The 12,124-nt window shown below is 36.5% G+C and overlaps 1 non-coding gene across 1 annotated transcript; it reads left to right on the forward strand.

The window, feature by feature from the left end:
- The first annotated feature begins 3,994 nt into the window (after window positions 1-3,994).
- On the forward strand, window positions 3,995-4,098 carry LOC150019746 (U6 spliceosomal RNA). Its single transcript, XR_016509430.1, has one exon. It is a non-coding gene; the product is annotated as a U6 spliceosomal RNA (small nuclear RNA).
- Window positions 4,099-12,124: the final 8,026 nt, after the last annotated feature.

Below are 12,124 nucleotides of genomic sequence, written 5' to 3' on the forward strand. Positions count from 1 at the left end.
AGTCTCAATAACCATCAAAAAACATCTTAAAAGTTCTCATTCATTCTTTCCCTTGATTTCTAGCCTGTCTATTTCTTCTTAATAGAGTCAACCAAAATGTGTAATTATAATTTACACTAATTTCTGTATGGTTTGCTCTCAACTGAATGATGTGGGCAAGTCTGAGGACTTTTAGGGCAACAAACATAAAATTGAAGATGTCAGCGCTGGCCAAAACTTCTGTATAAGTCTCTCAAATTCTTTTATCAACATATACAATTTTAATATATCTATAAACAATATTTAAAACAAACTCATGAATAGATGATCTCTTCCTTTTAGAAAAGTTTACATAAACTTTCCTGTTTAGTAGTAATATGTCAATGGGACACTATTTCACCAGTCACCAAGTTGATGCTGTTTTCTCAAGCTGACATATTTGTCCCCTTCAATGCCTCCCCCAAAACACCTAAATGCATCACTGCTCCTCCCAGCAGAATAATTTCATTCAGCCAACAATTGTTTGCACATTTACTAAGGGTCAATCTGGACATTGGGAATATAATAACAAACAAGACAAAGTCCTTGATTCATGGGACTTTCATTATGTTGAGGAATCAGTCAACAACAAATTGAGAAATATAGTAGTTGGGATTCTCCCGGGAAACAGAACCCATAGAATGGGTAGGTAGGTAGATAGATAGATAGATGATAGATAGATAGATAGATAGATAGATAGATAGACAGACAGATAAAAGGACTTGATTTACACAATTATGGAGGCTGGCAAATCCAAAATCTGCAGAGCCAATATTGCAATTTCAGTCCAAAGACAGTAGGCTGCTGGAGAACTAGGAAGAAGATAATGTTCCAGTTTGAAGGCCATCAGGCAGGAGAGTTTTCTCTTAGTTGGGAGATGATCAGCCTTTTGTTCTATTCAGGCCTTCAACTGATTGGGTGAGGCTCTCCCACATTATGGAGAGCAATCTTCTTTACCCAGTCTACCAATTTAAATGTTAATTTTATCCAAAAACACTTTAAGAGAAACACCAAAATGATGGTTGAACTAATTTTGAGCACCTTGTGGCCCAGTCAAGTTGACACATAAAATGAACCATCAAGACTTCTGGCCAAGATGGAGGCCTAGACTGACACACTCCATCTCCCTCCACAAATAAGAAGGACTACAACTACCACAAAACCAGAAATAACCAGAAGGTCCAGAAAATAAAGCTACATGGAAGTCCAACATATGAAGTTATAAACAAGTGGTGCTCATCCGGACTGATAGGAAGGGCGAAGCCAGGGCAGAGAGGTCAAGCTGTGCTGCCAGCAGCAGTTGCAGCGACGAGTGGTGGGACTGCAATAAGCACAGACACCTGTATTTAAGGGGAGGCGAGAAGCACGTGGGGAGCACCCCCAGCTGCAGTCCAGACCCGTCAGCTCATGATTCCAACGCTGGGGAAGGCAGACCCCCATTGCCTCGGACTGTGAGGCCCAGAGGGCATGGGGACAGAGGAGGAGGCTCCTGGTCTCTCAGTGGAGAGTGAACAGCAGGAATCCATCTTGGAACCCGCCCCCACACAAAGCACCACAGTGTGGTGAAAAGGGTCGCCCGGTTGTGACGAGTGCACAGGTCTCCACCTCCTATGGCTTTGGAGGTTTGACAGCCTCGCCCAAGAAGAAAAGGTAAACAAACCTGTGAGGCTGGCAGGGATAATGATAGAGATACCAATCACGCAGCTGACTAGAAAGCAAATACACGAATTATTGGATGAACAGATAGATAACCTTTCTGAGGCTCAGTTCAGAGCTATAGTTATGACAGTTTACATAAATAACAGCGGGACTTAATCAAGACGGGGAAGAATGAAGGCTAGTCCTGCTGAAATGAACGCAAACACATAGGAAACAAGTGGTAAGGGAAGGAAAATCAGAGATCAAATCAACAAATTGGAACATAGGGAAGGAACAAACAGTAAACCAGTGCATAAAGAGGAAACAAAAAGTGAGGAATATGAGGAAAAGCTCAGAAACCTCAGGGACAACTATAAGAGAGCAAATATCTGAATTATAGGGTTGCCAGAAGGTAAAGAAGAAGAACTAGAAATTGAAAAATGATGTGAAAAATATAATGAAGCAGAACTTCCCAAACTTGGGGAAGGAAATAGACTTACAGGTCCAGGAAGCACAGAGAGTTCCAAATGAACTGGACCCAGGGAGAACCACACCAAGACACATTATAGTCAAAATGTCAACAAATTAAATATAAAGAGAGAATCTTAAAAGCAGCAAGAGAGAAGAGAATTATGTACAAAGGGATCCCAATTAGACAGTCAGCTGATTTCTCAAAGGAGACTCTGCAGGCAAGAAGGGACTGGCAAGAAACATTCAAAGTAATGAAAAGCAAAAACCTACAGCCACAATTACTCTATCCAGCAAAGCTGTCATTCAGAATATAAGGGCAGAGAAAGTGCTTCCAGAACAAGGTAAAACTGAAGGAGTTCATCAGATCCAAACCGCTGTTATATGAAATGTTAAAGGGACTTGTTTAGAAGAAGGAAGATCAAAACTCTGAACATTAAAATGAAAACTGTATCAAAACAACCAACAACAGAAGCTAGGGAATCAAAACAAAGGCAAACTAAGTAGGCAACAAGAGTGGAAAAAGAATTATAAGTATGGGGAACATGGGGGGAGGTCAGCATGGAGGGGGAAGGAGGGAAAGGGAGGGAGATGATGCAGGAATTAAGAAGCACAGTAGGAGGGAGTGGAGTAGACAGGAAGATGTTGAAAAGAACTATATGCACAACCAATGGGCATGGATTAAGTAGTGGGGGGACACCTGGAGGGAGGGAGGTAACTGGGTCGAGGGGAGAAGAGGGGAAATAATTGGGACAACTGTAACAGCATAATCAATAAAACATATAAAAATGATAATTAAATCAAAATTGTAAAAATTAAAAAAAGAACCATCATAGCATACAAAAACAAATAAATAATATGTTTTATGATTGTTAGACTACAGAGAAAATAGATCCAACAATCTCATCCTATGGTGTTATGAGAGAAGGGAAGGAAAGAGGTTAATATAGGCATGTTTTAAAGTTACAATACTGTCTCAAACTTTAAACACATCAGTATCCAAATGCCATTTTGTGGCTGGGTATTCACACCATTTCATTTATTTAGTGCTATTCATCTCACATCTGTTAAGATATGGTAAAATGTTTGGAATCAATGGAATTGTCTTAAGACTCCAGGGATTTTGCTTCTGTTTCACTTGTATTATTAGTAGCAAATCCACGCTTGACGGGTTCAGAATACCAGCAGCCATACCAGTTTCACATCATATTCAAATGCCTTCTTTGCTTGTAATGGATTTATTTCTAGCACACCATAAAATAAAATATTCATGATCAGTATACATAAGGATTCCATAACAGACATATTTACACACTTAAACTAACATACACAATCACTTTACAACCTTTATGTTAAGTGTAACAATAACATCATTACACAGAATCAACAGGAGAGAATCATTTCCCCAAATCCAGGACTCCATAAATAGTAATCTTCATTCTTGGCCCAATGCTGTAATCTTTGTTTGGTAACTTTATGCAGTCTAATAAAAGACTTTTTAAACAACGTCTTGGGCATGGCCCATAATCCATGATTTCTCCTGAAGACATATTATCATTATCATGTATGTCAAATCTTGACACTCTTTTCATAGATCACCACTACTGCCGCCGCTGCCCCTTATATCTGCATTGCTCAGAGGCCCACTGAAATCAAGAGAATTGTTGGGTTTTTTAATAAATAAATATATATAGCAAACCAACACATCATAAACCTTAAACTTACACAATGTTATATCGATTGTATCTCAATAAAAAAGAAATTTTAAAACATTGTACAAGGCAAAAATGTTTATTAAATGATAAAATCACACTAAGGAATATTTAAAACATATGTAAAAGGTACAACTATAATAATTTAAATACCCACAGTGCTCACTTTGGCAGTTCATACACTAAAGTTGGAACAATATAGAGATTAGCATGGTCCCTGTGCAAGGATAATCCACAAATTTGTGAAGTATGAAAATTAAGTAAATAAATACCCATGTGTATTAGTTTCCTATTGCCCTATAGCACATTACCACAAACTTAGCTGCTTAAAACAACAGCCATTTATTAGCTCAGTTGTGTATGTCAGAAGCCTAGCATGGTTGGACCAAGTTCTCTGTTGAGGTTATCACAAATCTGGAGTCATGGTATTGGTCAAGCTAAATTCTCATTGGAGGCTCTAGGGGAGAATCAGCTTCCAAGCTCATTCTTGTAGTTGGCAGAATTCCGCTCTTTGCAGTTGTAGGATTTAAGTCCTCCTTTCCTTGACATGTGGCCCTCTCTACCTTCAATCCAGCAATGGGATGTCAGCCAAATCATTCTGATGGGACTTCCAGCCAAGATGGAGGCATAGACAGACATGTTGAGTTTCCCTCAACAACTAAGAAGGAATACAACTACCTCAAAACTGGAAACAACCAGAAGTTCCAGAAAATGAAACTGCATGGAAGTCCAGCAAACAAAGAAATAAAGAAGAAATACTCGTGAAGACTGGTAAGAGGGGCGGAGCCAGGGCGGAGAGGATGCAGGTGTGGTGGCAACACGAGCAGTGGCAGAAGCAGGCCAGCAGAAAGTGCAGTCACATGATTTAAAAAGTCAGGAGGCACACCTGGGGAGCGTTCCCAGCTCCTCACTGGACCTCGCAGCAGCTCATGGTCCCAGCACTTGGCAAAATCAAGCCTCATTGCTTCTGACTGTGCAGAACAGTGGGGGTTGGGGTGGAGGCAAAAACTGCCAGTCTCTCAGCAGAGTCCACTTGTTTAAAGGGCCCTCACGGTCCTAGAGGTCCACAGACCCATCCACTCTGGGAACGACAGCCAGGGCAGCAGCTAGAGAAATGCCAGTCTGGTACAGAAGTGGGAGAGGTGCCTGAAAAAGGGGCAAGTGCTGGGCACGTGGCATTGTTCCCTCTCGGACCTCTACCCCACATACAGCACCACAACATGGTGAAACAGGTCACCCTGTACTGTCGCATCCCTAAGGCTCCACCCCTTACAACGTAACAGGAGCAACAGCCCTACCTGGGATGCAGAGGCAAACACAGGAGCCTGTCAGAATGAGGAGACAGAGAAGTATGGCTGAAAGGGGAAACGGATTAAGGTTCCAGTGGGAGAACTAAGCGACAAGAAGATAGCTAACCTCACAGATGAGGAGACAGACAACCTAACACATGTTGAATGCCAAACACTGGTGATAAAGATGCTCACAGGCTTGACAGATATGCTTGAGTATGGCAAATGCATAAGAGAAGAAGTGAAGGCTATGCTAAGTGAAACAAAGGAAAGTCCACACAAAACCAATAGTGAAGGGAAGGAAACCGGGGTTCAAATCAATGATTTGGAACATAAGGAAGAAAAAAACAGTCAACCAGTACAGAATGAGGAAGCAAGAACTGAAAGAAATGAGGAAAACTTCCCAAATTTTGCGAAGGAGATGGACACACAGGTCCTGGAAGCACGGAGGGTCCCGGGCGAGCTGGACCCAGAGGGGACCGCACCAGGACGCATCATGATTGGGATGCCAAAGGTGAAAGATAAAGATGGAGTCCTGGGGGCAGCAAAAGAGAGCTGGAGAGTTACCTACAGAGTGGTGCCTATAGGACTATCAGTCGATTTCTCAGAGGACACTTTGCAGGCAGGAAGAGACTGGCAAGAAGTATTCAATGTGATGGAAAGCAACCTGCAACCAGGATTACTCTATCCAGCAAGGCTACCATTTGGAATGGAAGGGCAGATGAAGTGCTTCCCAGACAAGGTGAAGCTAAAGGAGTTCATCATCACCAAGCCATTATTATATGAAATGTCAAAGAGACTTATTTAAGAAAAAGAATATCAAAGCTATGAACATTAAAATGACAACAAACTCACAACTATCAACAACTGAATCTAAAAAATAAAAACAAAATCCAACTAAGCAAACCAGAATAGGAACAGAATCATAGGTATATGGATCATTTGGAGGATTATCATTTGGGAGGGGGAAGGGGAAGAAATGGAGATATGATGCAGGGATTAAGAAGCATAATTGATTGGTACAAAATAGACAGGGGGATGTTAAGAATAATATAGGAAAGGGTGACACCAAAAAAACTTATATGCATGACCCATGGACATGAACTAAGGGGGGTGGGATTGCTGGAGGTAAGGGGGGTACTGGGCAGAGGGGAACAAAGAGGAAAAAAATTGGAACTACTGTAACAACATAATCAATAAAATATACTTTAAAAAATCCTTCTGATGCTTTGAATCTTTAACTTCCTAACCTACAACCCTGGAAAAAACCCTGCTTTTAGAGAGTTCATGTGATCAGATTAGACCCACCCAGAGAAATCTCCCCTTTGATTAACTAAAAATGAACTGATTTTTAACCTTAATCACATCTGGAAAATTCCTTTTGAATATTAAATGATGTAATCAGAGATATAACACAAAGGGACAGAGATCATTAGGGTCTTTTTAGAATTCTTCTTACCACATATTGTATCCAGCATCCACATAATAAGATAGAAATATTACCAATCCTCTGTGTGTACCTCCCTGGTCTTACCCCCTCCCCGCTAACTCTGGGTCTGGCCTTCTTTTGCTTTTCTTTACCCTTTAGCACATGTGCATGGAACACTAAGCAATATATCATTTCAGAGTATAAAATTTCAAAATATATCTAGATGAAATTATATGAAAATAATCTTGGTAAATGATAGTCTTTTCAAAAATGGTACTAGAAGCCCTGGCTGCTGTGGCTCAGTTAATTGAGTGTTGACCTGCAAACCAACTGTTGATGGTTTGATTCCCAGTCAGGGCACATGCCTAGGTTGCACGCCAGGTCCCTGGTTGGGTCCCCAGTTGGGGATGCATGAGAGGCAACCACACATTGATGTTGAAAATAAATTAATTAATTAAGTTAAATAAACTTTAAAACCTTAAAGAAAAAAGGTACTAGAATTATTGGCTATCCATATGCAAAAAAAAAAAAATTTAACTTTTTCCCACACTTTGCACAATGTACCAAAACTAATTCAAAATGGATCAGAGATCTAAATGTAAGGCCTAAAATTACAAAACTTTTAGAAGAAAAAGCATAAGGAAATGTATGTGGTCTTAGGTTAGGCAAAGATTTCTTAAACATGATATTAAAAGTACAATCCAGATTGATAAATGGCTTCCTCAAAATTGAAAATTTCTGCTTTTTAAAATAAACTATTAAGAACATAAAAGGCATGCTACAGACTAGGGGAAAATACTTGCAAATAACATTTGATAAAGGTCTTGTACCTGGGATATATAAAGAACTATCACAACTAAATAATAATTTTTAAAAATCAAAAAACCTCAAAAAGATTCCTACAGATATTTCACCTAATAAGATACATAGATAACAAATAGACACATGAAAATATGCTCATTCTTATTAGTTATTAGAACAATGCAAATTAAAAGTACAAGTTACCAGCTCTCACTTACTAAAATGGCTAAAATTAGAAAAGTGAGTTGGTAAAAAATTGTGGTATATTCATACAATGGAATACTATTTGGCAATAAAAAGGAATGATCTGTGGATACATGCAATATGAATGAATCTCATTAAAATTATCATAAATGAAGAAGCCAGACAACAACAGTACATATTATAATTCCATTTACATAAATCCCTAGAAAAAGCAATCTAATTTATTGGGAAAGAAAGCAGGTTAGTGGTTGCTTAGGGTAATGGGGAGAATCAGAAGGCAGGGTTACATGGGGCAGAAAACTTTTGAGAATTGTGCTGTTCATTATCTTAATTGTGTGATGATTTCATGGGTATATAAATATGTCAAATTGTTTAAATCATTTACTTTATATATGTTATTGTATAACAATTATACTGAATAAAGCCATTTAAAATACAACAGAAATAAACTGAACAAATTATTTGCCAGCTACATGAGTACATGCAAATAAAAACACAGCACAGAGAAGAGTCACCCACACTTGTGTTTCTAATTAGTCTCGGGAAAAAATAAATTTAATAAATACAGGTCTTTGGTATATGATACGCTGTCATCATTGGTTCATGCATAGTCTTATTTATTTTATTTGTTTCTATATTTATCATAATATTATGAAGAGTCTTGTCCAAATAAATAATTCTGATAATCACTTCTACCCATTTTATACCCTGTCCCTCAAAAACCTTGCCTATAATTACCAACCACCTTGAATTTCCTATTTAACTTTCTCTTGATATCTTAGAATATTTTATCTAACATGACTTTAAAAACTTGTTTAGTTCTGGATTATCCTTTAACTTTTTTTGAAATGGGTATCATGATCATAGCAGCACTATTCGCAATAGCCAAGTGATGGAAGCAAAAGTGTCCACTGACAGATGAATGGATACATAAAGTGTATGTATATATATACAGTGGAATACTATTCAGCCTAAAGAAAGAAGGAAATTCAGGCATGTGCTACAACATGGATGAACCTTGAGGACATTGTGTTAGGTGAAATAAACCAATCACAAAAAGACAAACACTATATGATGATTCCACTTATATGAGGTGTCTAAAGTAGGCAAACTCACAGAAAGAGAAAGTATAACGATGGTTACCAGGTACTAGGGGGAGTGGGACAGGGAATGTTTTCATGAGACAAATTTTCAGATTTACAAAATGAAAATGTTTTTTAAGATCTGTTCACAATATACTTAAAAATGTATTGAACTGTATACACTTAAAAATGGTTAAGATGATAAATTTTCTCATACAAACCATTACTAAATAGATAAATGGAAATGTTAAATGTTTTTTCACAAACATTACTAAATTATTATTCATATTATTCTATGCAACTATAGTTATTTTCACTGTTGTATAATATTACTTTCCTTCTTCCTACTTTCTTTGGTTTATTTTGATAGTTTATTTTTTCTGACATTAATTTTCAACATTTTAAAAAATTTATGGATTAATGGCTATAATTTTCTGCAATATGTTTTAATGTAGTAAAGATAACATACCATGTGTTTTAATATGAAGTATTTCTGTTACTGTTTAGAACATTTTCTAATTTTCATTATGATTTCTTCTTTGACACATGGGTTCTTCAAAAATATAAAGACTGTAATTACATTAGGATTTTCTCCTTACTTTTTTGTTCGGAGCTTAATTCATTGTGTTCAGAGAATCACAATATATGGGTCATTTTTTAAATGTTCATGTGGTTGAAAAGAATGTAATTCAGTTTTAAGCATTTTCAATTTTTATCAGTTGTTTAAATCTCCAAGTAGTAGAAAATTTTAATAACTATTTTTGTCATTAAATTCTGATATATTTTGGTCAGTATAATACCTATTCTTTGAAATTTGTTGAGATTTGCTTTAAGGCTAAGAGAATGATGAATTTTTATGAATGTTAAACTTGTCCATTAAATCAAGCTTATTAACTGTGCCATTCAAACCTGTATTTCTGACTGGATTTTTTTTTAACATAGCAATAATTAGATGTTTGCTAAATTCTCTACCATGACATTGGATTTGTCAATTTCTTCTTATAGTTTTATCAAATCAATTTATAAGGTATATACATGTTTAGAATTTTTAATGTAATTTTTTACATCTTATTGGTGAATTGAACATTTACTATTATGTAATAAACCCCTATGTCCCCAATAATGCTTTTTATTTTAAAGTACATATTTTTTTATTTTCTATTAATTAAGTTATACCACCTTTCTTTTAACTAGCATTTACCTAACACATATTTTATATTCTCTTACTTACTACCTCTATATAGCCTTAATGTATTTAGATTATTTTATAAATTAGCACATGACTGGATTTTTAAAATTCATTCCATCAATCTCTGTTTTTTCATTTAAAGTTGAGTTTATTTATAATGGTCATAATTATTTATATATTTGGAATTGTTTTAATCATCTTTTTAATTCAATTTTCTTGCTTTTCTATATTCTTTTTATTTGTTTTTCTAAAGCAGTTTAACTAGCCATATTACCAAGAACTTCATAATTTAAAAAAAATTAATGAGCATCAGCTTTCTGTTTGGTGAAGGTATCATAGATTTCTTTCCACTCTTTGCTGTTATCGATCCGAAGCTGTGAAAATAATCCCAAGTAAATTTGACCCAGTTTCTTCCCTGGTCTATTTTTCATCTTAAGAACTCAACCCCAGAAAATTAGGGAAATGCCCAAATGGTAAAGAGCCCACACCATTTGAAAAAGCCAGCAGATGACAGGAACCTAGTAAGAAAGAGCTACTCTCTTTTCCTTCCATTGTCACCAATTATAGGGCCTATGATCTGCAGCAGGAAGGTGAGACCACAGGGTGTCAGCCTCTCTAATGATCCACCAATGCTTCTGGACCTGTCCCTTATGGCGGTGTTCCCCACTACCATCACTACCACCAGAATGTCCTTTTCTTCCCAAAATACTGCCCTGTTTTCCTAGAAAATGAAGAGACCCGCGATTCTCCATGCCTTCCTTCACTTGGTCCAAACTGTAATTTATGCAGAAGAAATTCCATGATGTTTGTACAAGGTGTTATTTTCCCAAATTCAGAGGTTTTACTTTACCCTCCCCCCAAATTTTATTTCTTTAGTCTTTCTTTTGAGAGTGATTGGGAGGGATCAAAACCCAGAATCAGTACTATGTAAGCTTGCTCTTATGTGTTCATAGACTTTGGTTATCTACACTTTCTAATTTTCCTAAAATGACTTTATAATGTTTGTGTAATTTAAATATAAATTTCACCTGTTTATTTAAAAGTAAATGTAATTAAATTTCATCCTAGTGTTTTCAAATCAACCAGCTCTTTGCAACAAATAGTGGAACTTAGAGTGTTCTAGGATGACATTAGCTAACTTGTAATTGTTTAATTTAAGCCTCTTTTGTTGTTTTTACTGTGAATATGATAATTACATGAGCCAAGCAGAATGCACCTCTGTTCAGGAGATTATAGGTAAAAATGATATAATTAATATGTTTTGATTCTACCCTGAGGCATTCTCTTTGAGTCTTTTCAATCCAAAGCTCTTATAAACAGGATAAAAACATCAGCATTTAGATTAATAGTTGAATTTTAAAAAAATATTTCTTTAATTATAATCTCTTTAATTTTTTGCAGTTTAAGGAATTTTTGTTGTTATTGTTATTGGTTTCCAAAGAAAATCTCTTACTTCTGTTTCTTATATGACAATTTTGTGTTTTCTGGGATGCAGGGCTGAAAAAAATGTAATGCCAGTTGCTCTGAAAAACTGTCTTATTTTGCTCTTTTAAATTTTGCACCACAGCAATAATTCTCTCTTAGGAATAAATCTTCAGAAAAACCGTCATATTTCACTAAGTCATGCAGAAAGAAAAGTTTCCAAAACTGGAGGAAGCTCAGCAAATCTTGGGGAAAAGTTTAAAAAAAAAAAAAGCAGCAAATAAATCCTGCTAGGATGTTTACCGAGCAATATGAATTAGATGAACCTGAGATGCTGTTTTTCTCACCTTTCTTTTTTTAGAGAAACTGGAGACAAAGTCTACCTGTAACTAGCGTAGCTGTAGCTCTCAAAGAGCAAAGGTGGAGCTTCATCATTTCAATAGAGACCACTTTTACTTTTAGGACTCCATACATGACTCAGATTTAAAACCTTCAAACTGTAGAGACTCAAAAAACATCCTTGACACACACACACACACACGCAGTGGAAGAAATAAACTATAGTATCAAGTTATGATGCCAATGATAAGGTGACTCTGGTGTCCGTGCAATGTAAATGAAGAAAAGGAATTAGAATAAAGGAACTGGTAGCTATATGCTAAATCCAGGCCACCTGGTCTTAGGAGACTGGGTTCCATTCTTTGTCTGTTCTTTTGCTTGTCTGCCCTCTCTTGGGAGGACAATGTTGTGGAAAGAATATTGGCCAGATCAACAATAAAAACAAAAAAACCTCTGTTTTCAATGTAGAAAATGGATGACATCCTTAGCTAATAAGTGTTTAATTCTATCAACAACTCTGGTTAAATATATTA

This window comes from Furipterus horrens, unplaced genomic scaffold (assembly GCF_987537825.1).
Source record: "Furipterus horrens unplaced genomic scaffold, mFurHor1.1.pri manual_scaffold_2, whole genome shotgun sequence".
NCBI classification, from domain to species: Eukaryota; Metazoa; Chordata; class Mammalia; order Chiroptera; family Furipteridae; genus Furipterus; species Furipterus horrens.